This window comes from Eriocheir sinensis, chromosome 29 (genome assembly GCF_024679095.1).
Source record: "Eriocheir sinensis breed Jianghai 21 chromosome 29, ASM2467909v1, whole genome shotgun sequence".
NCBI lineage: Eukaryota > Metazoa > Arthropoda > Malacostraca > Decapoda > Varunidae > Eriocheir > Eriocheir sinensis.
The window spans coordinates 10,964,702-10,985,288 of NC_066537.1; the positions used below are offsets into that span (position 1 = coordinate 10,964,702).

The following is a 20,587-nucleotide window of genomic DNA, read 5'->3' on the forward strand; positions in this document are numbered from 1 at the left end:
TATAAAGCCTAACAATAATCTAATAAACAATTCATTAATTAACCGTGACATAATCCTTTCCATTTATAAACTCTCTTCATTAAATTAGATAAACATTGACAGAGTGGTTGGTTACTTTTATATTAAGAAAAATTACCCTAGGGAGAAAGTCATTGCTTTTTTAATCAAACTCTTTAAGTCCTGCCTCAATATATTTTTTCTCACTAGGTCAAATAGCCTAATAATCTTTTTTCACTAGGTCAATATAGCCTAATAATCTCTTTTCACTAGGTCAATATAGCCTAATAATCTCTTTTCACTAGGTCAATATAGCCTAATAATCTCTTTTCACTAGGTCAATATACCCTAATATTTTTTTTTCACTAGGTCAATATAGCCTAATAATCTATTTTCACTAGGTCAATATAGCCTAATAATCTTTTTTCACTAGGTCAACATAGCCTAATAATCTTTTTTCACTAGGTCAATATAGCCTAATAATCTTTTTTCACTAGGTCAATATAGCCTAATAATATTTTTTCACTAGGTCAACATAGCCTAATAATCTTTTTTCACTAGGTCAATATAGCCTAATAATCTTTTTTCACTAGGTCAATATAGCCTAATAATCTTTTTTCACTAGGTCAATATAGCCTAATAATCTTTTTTCACTAGGTCAACATAGCCTAATAATCTTTTTTCACTAGGTCAACATAGCCTAATAATCTTTTTTCACTAGGTCAATATAGCCTAATAATCTTTTTTCACTAGGTCAATATAGCCTAATAATCTTTTTTCACTAGGTCAATATAGCCTAATAATCTTTTTTCACTAGGTCAACATATCCTAATAATCTATTTTCACTAGTTCAATATAGCCTAATAATCTATTTTCACTAGGTCAATATAGCCTAATAATCTTTTTTCACTAGGTCAATATAGCCTAATAATCTTTTTTCACTAGGTCAACATAGCCTAATAATCTTTTTTCACTAGGTCAATATAGCCTAATAATCTTTTTTCACTAGGTCAATATAGCCTAATAATCTTTTTTCACTAGGTCAATATAGCCTAATAATCTTTTTTCACTAGGTCAACATAGCCTAATAATCTTTTTTCACTAGGTCAATATAGCCTAATAATCTTTTTTCACTAGGTCAATATAGCCTAATAATCTTTTTTCACTAGGTCAATATAGCCTAATAATCTTTTTTCACTAGGTCAATACAATCTTTTTCACTAGGTCAGTATAGTAATCTTTTTTTCACTGGGTCAACATAATCATCTTTTCTTCACTAGGTCAATATCATAACCTTTTTACTAGGTTATTAATGGTAGACCGTCATTATATCTCTACGAATTCCATTATAGTAAAGAATAAGCCAGCCCACTCATAAGATAGCCTACAGGTATTAATCGGGGGTTGTGTCCCGTCTCCTGGGGTCTGTTCCCTTCTCCTATCATTCCTTCCCCTTCTGTCTCTCCGGCATATGACCACAGATGTTGCGCCGACTAAACGAAACTTTCCTTTTTTCCATCTACGAACATCAATAAAGTTTAGATAAGCAAGTTCATTACCTACATCATATAATCCCCATAGTTAGGGTTAATTATAGCTATTATCTCCCGTCCATCCCCTCAACAACCTGATAAGCAAGTCATATAGTTATCATATAATTAAGAATATCATATAGTTAAGATAAGCAAGTTCATTACCTACATCATACAATCCCCATAGTTAGGGTTAATTAAAGCTAGTATCTCCCGTCCATCCCCTCAACAACCTGATAAGCAAGTCATATAGTTATCATATAATTAAGAATATCATATAGTTAAGATAAGCAAGTTCATTACATCATAAGCCTCCCATAGTTAAAGTTAATTATGGCTATTATGTCCCGTCAACCTGATAAGCAAGTCATATAGTTATCATATAATTAAGAATATCATATAGTTAAGATAAGCAAGTTCATTACATCATAAACCTCCCATAGTTAAAGTTAATTATGGCTATTATGTCCCGTCCATCCCCTCAACAACCTGCTGTAGCCCGTAGCACTAAATTACAGGGTTTTGACGCACTCGCCCAAAATAATTAATACACAACACAGGCTATTATCACGCCTGCTGCGAGTGTATTACAAAAGGTTCATTAGGGTGAGCGATATATTAGTGTTTTTCTGTTTTGTTTTGAATGTTTTTGTTTTGTTTCCTTGTGGTATTGTAAGCTGAAGGTCATATTTGAACTACATATTAGCCTAACTATATTTTTCAATTTCCATCTTCCTTTCTCTCCTTTTTTCACTATTCATCACCATCTTTTTCACTATCCTTTATCTTATTTCACTATTCATTGTCATCATCTTCGTATCCATCATTGTTTTTCCCTTTCCATCTTTCTTTCTCTCCATCTTTCACTATTTATCACCATCTTTTTCACTAGCTTTTATCTTATTTCACTATTCATTGTCATCATCTTCGTATCCATCATTGTTTTTCCCTTTCCATCTTTCTTTCTCTCCATCTTTCACTATTCATTACCATCTTTTTCACCATCTATCATCTTCTTTCACTATTCATTGTCATCATCTTCGTATCCATCATTGTTTTTCCCTTTCCATCTTTCTTTCTCTCCATCTTTCACTATTCATCACCATCTTTTTCACTGTCTTTTATCTTATTTCACTATTCATCGTCATCATCTCCGTATTAACCATGTTTTTCACTTTCCATCATCTTTTATTTTACGATTCATCATCATATCTTTTCATTAACTATCATTTCTTTCACTATTCATCATATTTTTTTCATTATCCACTACCTTTATCACTGTCCATTAACTTCCTCTCTCACCATTATCCTCTCTCTCTCTCTCTCTCTCTCTAATGGGGGCATACACTATAGCTACTCTTGACCTCAGTGCTTATATCTGTTACATTAGTTATATCATGGTTAACACAATTTACCATCCCCAGGTTTCCCCAGGTACCCGTTTATTACTAGTCTGAAAGGGAGGATGAATAGTTGGGTGAGCTGCACGCCGACTGACCAGGCCGGGATTCGAACCCTGGCTCGTAGATTCGTGGGTAGGGACGATAACCACTGCACCACGGATTTCTTATAACAGACCGCAACCTTCTTCTTCTTCTTCTTCTTTTGACCTGTAACGCTTTGTATCGCTTCTTAGGTCCTCCTCCTCTTGTTCCACTTTCCTTCTTATTCACACACGTTCATTTTCAGTACTATGTGACTTTCCTAAATGCAATAAAGTCACATATTTTCACTTAATCACGCATTCTGGTCTCCTGATATAGGCCCAGGGTCACACAGGTTCACATGTTCAGGGCAAAAGGACGCGAAGGACCCTAATGTCTACCGGCGGGCGGGGGAATTTGAATTGAGGTTATGTGAGGTCAGGGCGGGTCACGGGAGACAGACGGTCCTACTCAGCCTCTCATATTTACCGATTTCCGACCCAAAAACTGTCTCCTGGTTCCCAATAACGAGATTTATTTATATTTATCGTTAAAATAGTTAATTCCTGATGTTTCTTGGTTATAGTTATGCGTCAGGAAACCGGTAAATAAATAAATAGTAAATAAATAAATAATATGCTCTAAGTACGATAATCTGGTAACGCTGGTGCTGCTATCATGCGGGCACTCTTCTCGTTTCCCTTACGTTAATTATGGAACACAGAGCTCAGTGCATGGTGAAGTAAAGTATATCGAAGTGTGAAGAACAGTCGAAGAGAGCCCAAGAAGCGATACAGGTCAAAGGAAGAAAAAGGGTTTTGGGATAAGAAAGGTATAGGGCCAACGTTGCCAGATTGTCATACTCAGCCTCCTATGTTTGCCAATTTCCGACCCAAAAACTGCTTCCATCACCCAAATAACTGCCTTCATATATAGTTATCGTAAAAATGGTTAATTATTGGTGTTTTTTGGCAATAGCTATGACTCAGAAACCGGTAAAAAGGGTGCTCTGAGTACGATAATGCAACGTTGCCAGATTGTCATACTCAGCCTCCTTTGTTTGCCAATTTCCGGCCCAAAAACTGCTTCCATCACCCAAATAACTGCCTTCGTATATAGTTATCGTAAAAATGGTTAATTATTGGTGTTTTTTGGCAATAGCTATGGCCGATAAATACGAGGCTCTGAGTACGATAATCTGGCAACACAATAGGCTCGTCTCCCAGGTCACCGCGTGGGAGGAGGGTTGTCTGCTACACGGTAATATTTTCTTCGTTATTACCCTTTTTGCCTATATTACACCCACTTTTTGCCTTCCTTCCTTACGTTCCCCATTAATTTTTCTTGGTTCAGGCGTAAGAGAAGAGAAGAGCAGTGTTGTAGCGGTGATATTAAGATAGAGGTGGAAGAAAGGGGCGTGGGAGGCACAGTTGCCAGATTATCGTACTCAGAGCCTCGTATTTACCGGTTTCTGGCCCATAACTGTTGCCAAGAAGCACCAATAATTAACCATTTAAACGATAACCATATATGAAGGCAGTTATTTGGGTGATGAAAGCGGTTTTGGGGTAGGATATCGGCAAACATTAAAGGCAGAGTACGACAATCTGGCAACGTTGGTGGGAGGTACAGTTTGGCTGCTCCACCTCCTGCAGCCGTAAAGTTTCCACATATTGGTAACTTTACGTATGTATAATATGCCTTTTCACTACCTTTACCACTTTTTCTTTACCTTTAAGTTTTTCCGCCTTCATATTATGGTTAAGGGACATGTGTTTCGTCCCTTAACCTTAAAACGGAGGCGTAATATCGTATTTTGGAGGCGCGTAGTGATTCTCAATAATTACCAACTTCACTAAATTCCAATGTAACGATAGACACATCCTGGTTCGAGCATCGGACCGAGACTTGTGGCAGTACCCAGTAGGGAATAGATAATTGCCTAATCCCCGGCCATAATCACCTAAATCTTAACATACACATTTCATGGCTATTTTCACACTTTTTTGGGTCAATTTACGGTTTCACCCAACCAGCGAGGTACAAAATCGTGCAATTCACTACATTGATCTCCAGAAAAACATGAACCACGTAAGAAAATCGTTGGTTGAGTGAAACTGTAAATTGTCCCTTTTTTATATTTACTTTCTCATCTTGTTTTCCAGGAGGTTTGAGGGTTGGTAAAAGATATGGTTAATCTAGCTAACAACTGCTTCTAATATACCGAAAAAATAGCATGGGTGCTGCATAGGATACTTCTTTTGCTTCACATTTGCGAAGGTTTTAGTTCCCGGTCGTACCAGTTTACTGCTTGATTATGTGGCGGTGCCTGGAAAATTTCTAAGTCCAGTGTTGTTGTATGACACGAGGGCTCTGTGGGCAGACTGAGCCTCTTAGCTGCCTTATACTACACCACAGAAACTAGTTCCCAAGTCAGTAAAATCCAAAACGCGCATGGATTATAACGATTTCGGACAAAAAAACGGTCTTTTAAGAGTTTTACGTTATTTTTTTCTCTATATTAAAGCAACTAATGCCGCAGCTATTTGTATTTTCTAATTTTAAAGGAATACATTCGTAAAATGTTACTACGCGAGGGTGTTTCGGTGGCGGCACCTAACGGCGGGATCCTGAAGTCAGTTGTTTTCAAGCCGCCATAATGGATGGAAGGCCCGACACTCACTCCCTCAAAATATCCGTCTACTTTACCTTTCGGTAAGTGTTAACTGAGTATTTAACCTCTTTATTGGTGTGCATGTAGGTTAACAAAAGGACCGATTACTATCCCAATACCGGGTCCAACAAAGACCCGGGCGTGTCACGTGTCACATATGGTGTGACAAGCACGTGTCAGAAAACAAACGGATATTGTTCAATGCACTATTACACGCCCGACACTCGTCAACAGATCCGCTGCGGCGGCTGCTACGTTATATAGGAATAGATTACAAGAGTATACGTTTTACCAAAGATATATAAGACAACAGAAGAGCAGTAGGTATAGTAGGCAATAAGATATGGAAGGGTGCATGAAGGAAATGTTAACTCGCCTGGTTAACTCACCTGGTTGCTACCCCATGTGCACAAGTTAGGCAATATGAGGTACACGAAATAGGGATAGAAAGGGGCAGCCGAAATCTGTAGGTATGCCAGTCTGTAGGGGTTTGTATATAACTGAGTAAGTATAATATCCTCCTTTATTGTTTACTTGCAACAATAAACTATCAATCAATCAGTATAAGACAATTAAGTAAACAAAGACTGAGTTGTGTACCTTGGACTAAGGTGACCAGATTTCTGAGACAAAATCCGGGGACATTATCGGTTCAGAGGCGTAAAAACCTCCAAAACATGTAGTGTTTTTGTCATTGAAAAACTGAAACGGGGACGCTGCCCTTACCATTCATAAAGCAGCATTCAAAAGTTTCTCTCACCCTAGTTATCCTAAATTGCAAAGGAATTGAATAAAAATTCAATTGATTAACAATTTGTATGTCCTTACCTGGTATTTTTTTACTTTCATGTCATTGCGGTTTTTATCTCTTTCATTTCTTTGTTAGTTTACTGCCACTGTTCATTGGTGCCTTTCCCCCTTGGAGAGACAAAGAGGAAGGGAGGAGAAGGAAAAAGAAAAACTTGGGTCTTAAAATGGAGGGGAAGGGCTGCTGGGGGCTGTTTTTCTGATTCTGTGGAGGCTGTAGAGATGAAAAAGGGAGAGGGTTGAAAAGAACAGGATAGGAGTTTAGGAAAGGGGGAAGAAGGCTGCAGAGGGAGGATCTGTTTGGTGGTCTCAGAAGGGAAAAAGAAGGAAGAGGAAGATGAAAAAGGGGAAAAAATTGAGAGAAGAGAAAAGGAAAGGAGAGGAGGGAAAGGGCTAAGAGAAGGGAGGAGGAGGAAGAGGAGGGAAGCGACTGAGAAAAGAAGAAAAAGTAAGAGGAGAAGGGGAAGGGAAAGGACTGAGAAGAAGAGAGGAAGAGGAGGAGGGAAAGGACTAAGAGAAGGGAGGAGGAAAAGGAGGAAGTGACTGAGAAAAGAAGAAAAAGTAAGAGAAGAAGGGGGAGGGAAAGGACTGAGAAAAGAAGAGAGGAAGAGGAGAAGGGGTAGGAGGAGGGAAAGGACTAAGAGAAGGGAGTAGGAGGAAAAGGAGGGGAGCGAGTGAGAAAAGAAGAAAAAGTAAGAGAAGAAGGGGGAGGGAAAGGACTGAGAAAAGAAGAGGGGAAGAGGAGGAGGGAAAGGACTAAAAGAAAAGAATGTAAGGGAAAAGAACTGAGTGATCATTGACTAGGCTTTGGAGAAGGAAAAGAAGGGCAGGGAAGGGGAAGGGGAACTGAAGAATTTGTTAAGTTTGGAGAAGATGTGGAGAAGGGAGAGAAGGACAGGAAAGGGGAGGGGAAGAATTTAGCAGAAGTGGAGAATCTGTGAAGGGGAAGGAGATGGGGAAAGGATGGCAGGGAAAAAGAAGGGAAGGGTAAATGTGGAAAAGGGAGAGGAGGACAGGAAAGGGAAGGGGAAAAATTTAGCAGAAGTGGAGAATCTGTGGGAAGGGGAAGGAGATGGGGAAAAGATGGCAGGGAAAAAGAAGGGAAGGGAAAATGTGGAAAAAGGAGAGAAGGACAGGAAAGGGGAGGAGAAGAATTTAGCAGAAGTGGAGAACCTGTAAGAAAGGGAAGAAGGAGATGGGGTAAGGATGGCAGGGAAAAAGAAGGGAAGGGAAGGGAAGGGAAGATGTGAAAAAGGGAGAGGAGGAGAGGAAAGGGAAGGGGAAGAATTTTGTAAAAGTGGAGAACCTGTGAGAACGGGAAGAAGGAACATAAGAACATAAGAACGTAAGGAGTCTGCAAGAGCCCGGAATGAGGAGACGGGGAAAGTATGACAAGGAAAAATAAGGGAAGGGTTTACTAGCTATGGAAAGATGAAAAGGAAAGGGGAAAGGAGGGCAGGAAAAGATAAGGAAAAAATTTGCTAGGCTTGTAGAGGAGGAAGGGGAAGAGAAAGGAAAGATATGGGGAAGGGAAAGGTGATGCGGTTGACCACAGCCATGTGATATATATAGTCCTTGCTTGTTTTCCTTTTTTTTCCCCTTTTTTTAATTTCAGGAGCTTAGTGCACACCCGAGGGAAATTAAAATGGGCCAAAGATCCCCTGAGCTGCCCCCTTCGTGATGGGGAGAGAGAGAGAGAGAGAGAGAGAGAGAGAGAGAGAGAGAGAGAGAGAGAGAGAGAGAGAGAGTACTACAATCCTATCTGTAATTTGTCCTCTCCCCTCAAGAAAAAAAAATGAATGGGAGGCAGAAAAAAAGGCAAAGGAAATAGAAAGGATAGAAATAAGTAGAAAAAAAAAAAGAATAATGATAAATAAAATAGAAATAGAAATAGTAAAAAATAAAAGCAGAAACAAAAAAATGATAACTAAATAATGATAGTAATAATAATAATAATAATAACAGTAGTAATGCCGAGGATAAAAGTCATTGAATACCCTTGACAAACACATTACTATAATTATCACGACATTACAGAACAAAGACACTTCTTTTTTAATTAACCCGGTTTTAAGAGCCAGCCATTAAACCTTGAATATGTGTGTGTGTGTGTGTGTGTGTGTGTGTGTGTGTGTGTGTGTGTGTGTAATCCGCCACCACTACCCTGACCTGATCATGAGCTGGACTTATCGCCGGCAAGCACCTTCTCAAGCTCATCATAGTTCATCTCTGGCGGGACCTTCACACACCACTCCCCATCCTCCATGCTCAAGGGGGGACAGTAACCACTCCTTGTCAGCGGAAAATTCTCGGCCTGAACGGGGCTCGAACCTCCACCTGCCAGGCTTGAAGAGGTGAAAGGGGAAGGGAAAGGTAAGGAAAGAGTTGGCTAGGCTTTGAAGAGGCTGTGAAAAGGGGAAAAAGAGGACGGAAAAGATGAGATGGAGGGAATGGAAGGGGAAGGGTTTACTAGCCATGGGAAGACTGGAAAAAGGAAAGGAAGAAGGGAAAGGAGAGGGGGAAGTATGTGTAATGTTTTTTTGGGGGGACTAGAAATGAATGGATAAGAATGGAATGATGAGATGAGGAAAATGAGAGCTGGAAAGGGCAGGGGGAGGGAATTTGGAGAGGGGAAAGAAGGGCAGGGAAAAGAAAAATGAGAGCTGGAAAGGGCAGGGGGAGGGAATTTGGAGAGGGGAAAGAAGGGCAGGAAAAAGAAAAATGAGAGCTGGAAAGGGCAGGGGGAGGGAATTTGGAGAGGGGAAAGAAGGCAGGAAAAGAAATATGAGAGCTGGAAAGGGCAGGGGGAGGGAACTTGGAGAGGGGAAAGAAGGGCAGGAAAAAGAAAAATGAGAGCTGGAAAGGGCAGGGGGAGGGAATTTGGAGAGGGGAAAGAAGGGCAGGAAAAAGAAAAATGAGAGCTGGAAAGGGCAGGGGGAGGGAATTTGGAGAGGGGAAAGAAGGGCAGGAAAAAGAAAAATGAGAACTGGAAAGGGCAGGGGGAGGGAATTTGGAGAGGGGAAAGAAGGGCAGGAAAAAGAAAAATGAGAGCTGGAAAGGGCAGGGGGAGGGAACTTGGAGAGGGGAAAGAAGGGCAGGAAAAAGAAAAATGAGAGCTGGAAAGGGCAGGGGGAGGGAACTTGGAGAGGGGAAAGAAGGACAGGAAAAAGAAAATGAGAGCTGGAAAGGGCAGGGGAGGAACTTGGAGAGGGAAAGAAGGAGGAAAAGAAAAATGAGAACTGGAAAGGGCAGGGGGAGGGAATTTGGAGAGGGGAAAGAAGGACAGGAAAAAGAAAAATGAGAGCTGGAAAGGGCAGGGGGAGGATTTTGGAGAGGGTAAAGAAGGGCAGGAAAAAGAAAAATGAGAGCTGGAAAGGGCAGGGGGAGGGAACTTGGAGAGGGGAAAGAAGGGGAGGAAAAAGAAAAATGAGAACTGGAAAGGGCAGGGGGAGGGAATTTGGAGAGGGGAAAGAAGGACAGGAAAAAGAAAAATGAGAGCTGGAAAGGGCAGGGGGAGGGAATTTGGAGAGGGGAAAGAAGGGCAGGAAAAAGAAAAATGAGAGCTGGAAAGGGCAGGGGGAGGGAATTTGGAGAGGGGAAAGAAGGGCCGGAAAAAGAATATTAGACCACTGTGTTATCGGAACCAGTAACACAGACAGACAAGGGAAGCCAGACGAGCCCCCCCCCCCGCCCTCCCAAATTTTGTGTTGATAAATCGTCAATAAGATGGTGAATTTGGCTATACCTCAAGGTGCATGGTGAAGCGCAGTGTGTCTCGCATTTCTCATGGTTAGGTTACTCATTCTGGCTCCCCTCCCTCCCAAAAAAATATTTATGATTGTGACCCTGATCAGAGCGGTGTGTGTGTGTGTGTGTGTGTGTGTGTGTGTGTGTGTGTGTGTGTGTGTGTGTGTGTGTGTGTGTGTTTACCTAGTTGGAAGGGGAAAGGGAATATGGAAAAAGGGAAGAAGGAAGGGGAAGGGAGGGAAAGGGGAAGATGGAAAAAAGGAAAGAGGGAAGGGGAAGAAAAGGGGAAGGGAGGGAAAGGGGAAGATGGAAAAAAGGAAAGAGGGAAGGGGAAGAAAAGGGTAAGGGAGGGAAAGGGGAAGATGGAAAAAAGGAAAGAAGGAAGGGGAAGGGAGGGAAAGGGGAATATGGAAAAATTAAAGAAGGGAGGGAAAGGAGGATATGGAGAAAGGAAAGGAGGAAGGGGAAGAATGTGAGAAGGGAGGGGAAGGTGAATATGGAAAAAGGAAAGAAAGAAGGAGAAGAATACAAGGGAGGAGAGAAAGGGGATGTGTGTGTGTGTGTGTGTGTGTGTGTGTGTGTTTTGATGGTCATTGTACAACAGATAACAAGGAACAATTATGGGACACAATCAGAGGTAAACACTGACTCTAATCACACTAATTAGAGAGAGAGAGAGAGAGAGAGAGAGAGAGAGAGAGAGAGAGAGAGAGAGAGAGAGAGCACTTACGGATAATGACTCCTGCCTTCGTTCCCATACATCTCACTTAAGAACGCATTCATCCTCGTGACAAAATTAATGACATGTCGTGCTGTATTTTTCTCATTTTAAAACACTCGCGCACTCTCCTTTGTATGTGTGTGTGGGTGTGTGTAAGTGTGTATGTATGTGTGTGTGTGTGTGTGTGTGTGTGTGTGTGTGTGTGTGTGTGTGTGTGTGTGTGTTATTTTTCATTTATTTACTTCACACGGACAAGCACAGAGAGGTAAGGAGAGCAAATGGACAAAGGGAGTGACAGACAGACTTGAGAACGAACTGCAAGATAAAGTAATACAGTAACAATAAAGGAAAGCCATTTGTCAGGTGCTGCGAGGAAATTAAAAAGTATGTGGAATGTTTATTTTGGGAGGAGAAAAGAATTTATAACAGAATGATGAGATGGGGAAAACGAGAGCAGCAGAGGGCAGGGGAAGGGTTATCTAGCCATGTGAAGACTGGAAAAAGGAAAGGAAGAAGGGGAAGGAAGGGAATGAGAGGGGGAAGCATGTGGATTGTTTATTTTGGGACGAGAAAAGAATTGATAAGAATAGAATGATGAGATGGGGAAAAAGAGAGCAGGAGAGGGCAGGGGAAGGGTTATCAAGCCATGTGAAGACTGGATAAAGGAAAGGAAGAAGGGGAAGGAAGGGAATGAGAGGGAGAAGCATGTGGAATGTTTATTTTGGGAGGAGAAAAGAATTGATAACAGAATGATGAGATGGGGAAAACGAGAGCAGCAGAGGGCAGGGGAAGAGTTTACTAGCCATGTGAAGACTGGAAAAAGGAAAGGAAGAAGGGGAAGGAAGGGAATGAGAGGGGGAAGCATGTGGATTGTTTATTTTGGGACGAGAAAAGAATTGATAAGAATGGAATGATGAGATGGGGAAAACGAGAGCAGCAGAGGGCAGGGGAAGGGTTATCAAGCCATGTGAAGACTGGAAAAAGGAAAGGAAGAAGGGGAAGTAGGTATATGGAATGTTTATTTTGGGACGAGAAAGAATAGATGGCTAATTAGTTCTTTATATTTCAGGCTTTCATGTATTTGTTTTGATTATCTTTTGTATTTATTCATTTTATTGTGTATTTTGTTTCACTTTTTTAGATGTTCATTTATTTGTTTTTTTTTTTGTGTGTGCTTATTCTTTTGATTGTGTATATTGATTTATTCTATATTAGCTATTCATTTAGATATTTAGTTATTTCGTGTAATTTTTCTTTTTATCATATCTATTTAACTGTATTCCTTCTATTTATGTATCTCTTTTTCCCTACCATTATTTGTATGTTATTGTAACTTTGCCTTTTTTTTTCCTTTATTTATTCCACACATACCTAACCTCCTTTTATACATTTATTTTTTACCTTTACCTCACCTCACCTAAGTAAATCAACCTTTTTTTTTTAGTGTTATGGAGTGATACAACCTCTTACTTTTCTACTTTTCTGTGAGTAACTCTAAGGAACCAACACACCACATTTTACTTATTTCACCAGTAACACACACACACACACACACACACACACTCCCCCACCCCCCCAAAAAAAAAAAATGTATGGATGGGCCAAATAAACACAGTGTCCAGGTATAGTTTATTGCTAGGGAATGTACCTCATGTACAAGCCTTCGAGTACAAAATATGTACAAAAAACACCTTTAAGCCTAACATCACCTTACCGGGAACACACACACACACTCACACACACACACACACACACACACACACATACACATACCTTGATGCTGTACACATATATCATACACGTACAAACATACACATAAACATGGCATTATGCTAAGGTAGTATTAATAGTGTAATATCAAGATGGCCTTGTTCGTTTCTTACACACACACACACACACACACACACACTGACCTTCGTAAAGAATATTTTTAGGTAGGGGGAAGGACATGAAGGAAAAATAACAACAATAATAAGAATAATGTTCGAGAATGATGCAACAAACGACAAGAATGACATGTTTGCTATTGAATATAATGCAGAAAAAAAAGAGGATAAAGTGAATCATTAAAAAACTCCAAGAGCAAAAATCGGACATGGTATTGACTCGTTAAAATTCCGTTTGCCAAGGATGAAAAACAAAACACCGATAGAAAAATAAATCGGCAGATGCATATGAAAGGGAGAAAGAGAGAGAGAGAGATACATAAAAGGAAGAGAAAGGAGAAGCAAAAGAGATTACAATAAAATGCCTAACTATGGAATGGAAGAGAGGAGAGAAAATAAAGGGGAGAAAAAGAGATAAATAAAAGTGTAAATTGCTTGTGAATAATAAAGAATGAGAGACAGAGAGAAATAGAGATGAACCAAAAGAGGAAGAGAAAAGAAAGGAAAAAAGGAAAAGAGAAGTGGTAGGTGTGTGTGAAAGGTAAAGAAAGAAATAGAGAAAAAGAGGAGAAGGAATAGATTAGAATAACTTGCTAAACTATAGAAGAGAGGAAAGAAGAGAAGAAGGGGAAGAGAAGAGAAAAAAAACTGTGAATTGCATGCAAGTTAAAAAAAAAGGGAAAATAAGAGGAAAGAGGAGAAGCAACAGAAGATAATGCTAAACTATTTAAGAGAGGAAAGAAGAGGAGAAGGGGAAGAGAAAAGAAAAAGTGTCAGTTGAATGCAAGTAAAAAAAAAAAAAAGAGATAAACAAGAGGAAAGATGAAAAAAAAAAAAAAAAAGATAATGCTGAACTATGGAAGAAAGGAAAGAAGAGGGGAATGGGAGGAGAAAAAGAAAAAGGAAAGTGCTGATTGAATGCAAAAGATAAAAGAAATGAGAAATAAAACATGAAAAAGAGGATGCAAAATATTAAAATGATTTGCTTAACTATGGAAGAGAGGAAGAGGAAGATGGGATGTATAAAAAAGATTATATAAAAAAAAAAAAAAAAGCAAGCTCACATGAAGGTGCAGAAAAAAAAAAAAAAAAAAAGACGGATTCTTTCGCACAGTAAAAGGGAAATACGAGAAAGAAAAAGAAAAAGAAAGAGAAGCTGCAAAAGAAAGAGAGAGAGAGAGAGAGAGAGAGAGAGAGAGAGAGAGAGAGAGAGAGAGAGAGAGAATACCTGTGTCAGAAGACGTGGAATAAAAACAGGAGGAAAAAAAAGAAAGAAAAAAAAAAAAAGAAGAAGAAGAGAGAAAACGGAGGAAACAGGAGAGTTGGGAGGAACCGGACCGATGCTTCTGTTTCCATTGGGGTTGAGGTGGAATTATTATTATTATTTTTTTTTCAGTAAAGGAGGCAGCTCAAGGGCAAAAATAAATAAACAAAGAAAAAGTCTGCTAATCACTGCCCCTATATGGAGAGTAGAAATGAGAAAACAGTGAAAAGTAATTAATAATGACTTAAAATAAAGATAATAAGCAATGGAAGTTCTCCTGATTCCTTTAAAGTACAGCAGAATATTATTTTTTTCTCCTCTTTTCATAACTTCGCCTTTCTTCTCTTACTGAACAAAACTGGCAAGGAGTCTGGCTTGAGAGAGAATATTATGCATTTCAGATTGACAGATTCACCAATAATATTAAAACCCCTTCCCAGCATCCACCATTGAGATTTAGCCTAAACTCTTACTGAGGAAGGGGGAAGTGTTTATTGTCACGTTTATCTGAACAATAACAATGAGTCAACTGTTAGCACTGAGAATAACGAGTGAGTAAAATACGTACGATGAGAAGCTGAGTGAATCTCCCAAGAATTTCCAGTTTTGTCAATGTCTATTAATTTGCAGAGAATGATAACACAATGCAATTATAATGACCCATAGTACTGAGAATAACAATAATGAGAAAATACAATGAGAAGCTTGAGTGACTTAGAGAATTACCCCCCAAAAAAGTTAATTTGTAGAGTATAATGATAACTGTAATAATGTGCATGATTGATAGTACCGAGAATAACAAGTGAGAGATAAATACAATGAGAAGCTCGAGTGATTTACCAGAGAATTACCCCCCAAAAAAGTTAATTTGTAGAGTATAATGATAACTGTAATAATGCACATGATTGATCGTACTGAGAATAACAAGTGTGAGAGATAAATATAATGAGGAGCTTGAGTGATTTACCAGAGAATTACCCCCAAAAAAGTTAATTTGTAGAGTATAATGATAACTGTAATAATGTGCATGATTGATAGTACCGAGAATAACAAGTGTGAGAGATAAATACGAGAAGCTTGAGTGATTTACCAATAATACAAGTTAATTTGCAAAGTATAATAACATAAAACAGTATTAATGCACATGATTCACAGTACTGAGAATAACAAGCATAAGAAAATAATACAATGAGAGGCTTGAGTGATTTACCAGATAATTACGAAGCCTTGAAAATAAATAACAAAAATGTCCGTTTGAGCAATCCATGACAATGATACACAACACAGCAACAAAAATATACTAACAATTGCAAAGATATGATAAGTTAAGAAATATGAAAAAAAAAAACCTCATATCAACACGAACAGATGCAAATTACAAGGACAAAAATCCAATGAGAAGGGAGTGAGATTTACCATAGCTTAACCCGGTAGCTGCGGGGATCATGTTTCTTATACGCCCTTCCCTCTAAGTGAGAGTAATGAGAAAAAATCATCACTCACGCAAACCATTTCATAATATATATATACGCATTTGTGATCAGTTTATGCATCATCTATTTTTGGGGGGGTTTATATCATGGCAAAAATTTGGCCTGTCGCTGGTACACGGTAAAGCCACAAACTTGGCCTGTCGCTGCTACCAGGTTAAGAGAAGATTGCAAAAGAGGAACACAATATATATACTAACAAGTGCAAAGAAATAATAATAAGTGAAGATGAAAACTATTAGCAATACCAACAGGTGCAAATTACAATGTTCAATGACTTCATAACAAAACAAAGAAAGGCCGGAAGAAAATATCAATGAAAATATGACAAAATAAACCTAGTGAATATACAAGATCAAACAAGTGCAAATAACAATAGGAAAATGACAAAAAAAGTAACTGATAAAAACAATTGCAAATAACAAGAAGAAAATGACAAAGAAAAGAACTGTGAATAATGAAACAATTGCGAATAACTGAAAACAACAAAAAATAACTGAGATAAAAAAATATATACATTGATAAAAAAACACTAATGAACAGAACTAAGAACACAAGTACATACTAACAAAATTTCTAAAGGACTAATGGTCCCAAAAATAATAAAAATACAAGAATGGAATGAATAATAGAAATAAATAATAGAAAAAATAGTAAAAGATAACAAAAAAAATAACAGCAACAGGAAAGAAAGATAAAAATAGAATGAATAATAGAAATAATAGATCAAACAGTAGTAAAAAATAACAATAGAAAAATAAAATAATAATAAAGAAGAAAAAAAAACAAGGAAAAGGTTGACGAATTTCCGAGTCTACAACTTATTAAGAGGCGCGGCGAGAACACTAAATTAATTAAAACCTTCTGATGACTTTTCTGTTTCACTTTCAACTCTTAAATTACTTTCCCCGAACACACACACACACACACACACACACTGGCTGAATGGATGGCTGAATGTCTGACCTCAACACACACACACACATATGGCTACAAGAGTACTATGTGTCTTAAGTTACGGATAGTACAATGCGTTTCCCGAGACATACCAGCAGTTACAATGACACGCCTCGAGATACAAAATTCCGCATTCTTAAACGTATTGGCACCTACGTTCACCTGTTTGAAAGGCCTCTCGTAGAAGTTGCTGGGTTTTTCATGGACTGTTTCGTGAGTCTAGAAGTTGCCAGGCTTTTTCATGGACTGTTTCGTGAGTCTATAGAAGTTACTTGGATTTTCATGGAGTGTTTCGCGAGTCTATAGAAGTTGCCGGGCTTTTTATGGACTGTTTCGTGAGTCTATAGAAGTTTTGGGGCTTTTCATGGAGTGTTTTGTGAGTCTATAGAAATGACTTGGATTTTCATGGAGTGTTTTGTGAGTCTATAGAAGTTGTTGGGCTTTTCAGGGAGTGTTTTGTGACCCTATAGAAGTTCCTGGGCTATTTCATGGACTGCATTGAGAGCCTATAGAAGTTGCCGGGCTTTTCATGGACCAATTCGTGATGCTAGCAATAGTTTTACATGACCTCTGCACCACGAACATGAAAACCCATGAAAAATGATATGTTTATGACTACAGGTGAATGTATAAAGTGTGAGCCTGGTGATAGTTTTATATGACCTCTGCACCATGAACGGGAAAATCACCCATGAAAATACCCGGTTAATCTTCTCTGTGCCCTTGGAAAATAGTCATTGGGAGCTCGATACATTTATGACTTTAGGCGAATGTATAAAGTGTGAGCCTGGTGATAGTTTTACGTGACCTCTGCACCATGAACACAAAAACCACCCATGAAAAAAACGATTAATCTTCCCTGCGGCCTTGGAAATAAGTGTCACGGGAGCTCGATACGTTTATGAATATAGGCGAGCATTGCCAAATTGTCATGATCTGAGCATTGCATCAATCATTTTTAGGCCCCCCAAAACTGTCGTGCCTTCATAAATAACGATAGTCTGTTAAAGTTATCGTTGAAACCGTTAAATATCGATGGTTTTCCTTTTTGTAATAGTTATCGGGGAGAAACTACGAAAATTCATTGCGGTTAGTATGATAATTTGGCAACGCTGATATAGGCGAATGTATGAAGTGTTCCGAAGACGTGGTCCAGACTGAGTTACCGTCATCCACACCCAAGATACAGGGACTTATATATTGCTGCGTTGCTCTGGGAAGACTTTTTATAATTCCGTTTCATATGTTTTTATTACAAGGGAAAAAAGGTGAAACATATGGGGAGTGAAAAGGAGGTAAAATGTAAGGAGAAATGAGGCAAATTTAATGGAGAGAGTGAAAAGATAAAGGTTATATATAAAGTGATGGTTGTTAGAGTAATATTTCTTCCTCTGCGGTAAAATAATGCAAGAAAATTCATAATAGAAGTTTATATAAAGTGAATGGATAAATAAAATATTGTTTGGAGTGTATGAAAATTGTGCTTAAGATTTTCAAGGTAATATAAGTTTCCCTTGGAGTTAAGAAATTTGAAAATAATGCAAGAAATTTCACATTAGAAGATAATATAAGAAGGATAGGAATTAAAGAAAATATTGGTAAGGATTAAATTTAAAGGAAATTAAGATTATATTATTGTCTGGGGTAAATGATGCCCGAAAATTCACAATACGAAATCATAAAAAGGGAAAAGATGAAAAAAAATATTGGTAAGGAGTATAAATAGAAAATAAAGACCATAATATTAAGCAAACTAATAGAATAGAATGTCATGAGTAATATTGTTCTTGCAAGTGAGATTATTATTATTGTAACCATTACTATTATTATTATCGAATGTCTGACCCAAGTCTGCCCGATATGAAAAAAGGTGTTAAAATCTGCTCTCACTAAAGGAATGGCAGAAACAGACAGACAGATAGACAAGCTTATTAATCCTACAAAAATGAGGATTACTTTTAAGCTTATGTATTTATGTTGCTTTATTTCATCTTTTTTATATCCATTCTTTTGTTTTCCTTTTTCTTTCATTCTGTAGGTAAACAGTTCCTCTCGCCCACACGCTCACACACACAAACTTTTAATTAATAACACACTGAGTACACAAACCCTAAACAAACAACAAAGTAATTATTTTAAGTATCTTCGTTTTCTGCATCATCACCACCGTCATCATCATCATCACCGGTTTTCATCTTGTGTCTTTTTATCGGCCTATCTACTTTACGTCTGTCTTCCATTCACGTCTTTGATATGCTCGAGTCAACCATTTATACCCTTTCTTTCCTTCCCTTTCTACCATTCATACTCATTCTTTCCTTTCCATTCTTCGTTAATATAGTATAGTTAGCCATTCAGACCCTTGCTTTCCTTCCCTTTCTACTATTCATGCTCTTTCTTTCCTTTCCATTCTTCGTTAATATAGTAAAGTTAGCCATTCAGACCCTTGCTTTCCTTCCTTTTCTTCATTAATATAGTATAGTCTGCCCTTCAAACCCTTTCCCTCCTTCACTCTCCTTTTCTTCCTTTAGTCATATTTTAAAGTCACTCTTCCTTTGATATAGTTTCCACAAGCTTTAAAACTTCCTTTAACTGTATAATTTATGTCACCTAAAAACAGCGATTTCAATAATTTCTTTTTCTCCTCATTCAGTACATTCATAAGAACAGACCTCACACCCTTCACTCATATTTACAGTTTTTTTTCCCTTGATATAGTTACTCATCGCTGTAAAACACTTTCCGTATGTCCGACTAATATATAAGTTAGCTAAAAACATGAATTTCAATCCTTTCCTTTTTTTCTCTTTCCTCTTTCAGTACATTCATAAGAGCAGACCTCACAATCTCCACTCATATTTACCGTGTTTCCCATACTATAGTTTATAATCGCTTTAAAACACTTTCTGTACGTCTGGCTAATATATAAGTTAGCTAAAAACATAAATTGCAATCCTTTCTCTCTCTCCTCTTTCAGTACATTTATAAGAACAGAACTCACAATCTCCACTCATATTTACAGTGTTTCCCATGCTATAGTTTATGATCCCTTTAAAACACTTTCTGTACGTCTGGCTAATATATAAGTTAGCTAAAAACATAAACTGCAATCCTTTCTCTCTCTCCTCTTTCAGTACATTTATAAGAACAGAACTCACAATCTTCACTCATATTTACAGTTTTTTTCCCTTGATATAGTTTCTGGCTGCTATACAACACTTTCCGTACATCCAACTAATATATAAGTTAGCTAAAACATCAACTTCAGTCATGTTTGCCGATTGGATGCAACCAAAACTAGACACCACATTCAACTTTTTTTTTTTCTCCGTCGTTAGAATTTTACCGTCCTTCACTAAGCTTATGATATGTAGCGTGAGCACCGAACATTCCTTGACCTTACTAAACGTTACTACCCCAAAAGAAAAGGCGTAGAAAATAAATAACGACAAAAAAAGAAAGGAAAGAAAAAAAGAATAGTTGTAGTAATAAAAGATATAAAGCAAGAAAAGAGGAGGCAAAGAAAACACCCAAACAGAAAGAAAAGAGGAAAAGGGAAATAGTAGTAGTAATAAATTCATATCCACTGCTATACTTCCTTAGGTTGTTGGTTTTTAAGGGACATTTATAGTCCAACCAAATTGTCGAGTCCATTTGGCGCGCTGCTCCTCATGGTCATTTCTCCCTCTGCTCTATATACAGACAACTTTTTTTTTTTTTTTATGTATCATTACACTTACATATAAGGATAAGAAGAAAGATAGTTTGAGACATGTGTGAGGAGAGGATTGGACTGGGTTTGTATGGATTAACACCCTTAGTTGCCCTTTCTTTGGGATGGTGGGTTTCATATTTTTAAAGTGTAACGCCTTTTCACACACACACACACACACACACACACACACACTCCGCCACCCTTGTCATTTCTATACATTTTTTTCTTCATAAACTTCATATTTTTCACTTTCATATAATTGAGTCTCACAGTTTCCCTCACTCACTTTTTCCCTTCCATGTCAGTATTTAATTTTTTACCTTTTATTTCTCATTCTCCTTATTCTTCTTATTTTCCTCTTTGTTGTCGTTCT

The 20,587-nt window shown here is 38.1% G+C and overlaps 1 long non-coding RNA gene across 1 annotated transcript; it reads right to left on the bottom strand.

The window, feature by feature from the left end:
* Positions 1-12,787: 12,787 nt before the first annotated feature.
* LOC127005041 (uncharacterized) lies at positions 12,788-20,151 on the bottom strand. The gene is made up of 2 exons (XR_007758245.1): positions 17,308-20,151; positions 12,788-17,067 (listed from the first exon to the last, which is right to left on the bottom strand). It is a non-coding gene; the product is annotated as an uncharacterized LOC127005041 (long non-coding RNA).
* Positions 20,152-20,587: the final 436 nt, after the last annotated feature.